Here is a 262-nt window from a genome sequence, read left to right as displayed (position 1 = left end):
CTGATGACAATGAGAGCTCCCACTGTCACACTGAACAACACGTTAAGGTTCATGCTAAGTCAGCTGCTCAAGGAAAAAATCAGAAACACAGGAAACATAATCTTCCTTGTTGTCTATAATCTTGTTCAATTATAATTTCTTTTCTAGGTATTGAGGCTAAAAAGAGGCTCTAAACCTACTTTTGATGGGATATTTTTCCTCAATGATGCCAGTGCCAACCAGGTACATAAAAGTTTAGAATCATAAGAGCCCATGACAGTGC

General features: G+C 38.2%; 1 protein-coding gene across 1 annotated transcript in view; it reads right to left on the bottom strand.

Annotated features, from left to right (window-relative positions):
• LOC119590612 (SH3 domain-containing kinase-binding protein 1-like) overlaps positions 1-262 on the bottom strand; it is a gene marked incomplete at its 5' end in the record, with an annotated part of 21,139 nt that overhangs the window by 17,770 nt on the left and 3,107 nt on the right.

This window comes from Penaeus monodon, chromosome 27 (assembly GCF_015228065.2).
Source record: "Penaeus monodon isolate SGIC_2016 chromosome 27, NSTDA_Pmon_1, whole genome shotgun sequence".
Classification (NCBI taxonomy): Eukaryota; Metazoa; Arthropoda; class Malacostraca; order Decapoda; family Penaeidae; genus Penaeus; species Penaeus monodon.
Note: the sequence above shows the minus strand (reverse complement) of the source record. Positions and strands in the feature narration are given on the sequence as shown.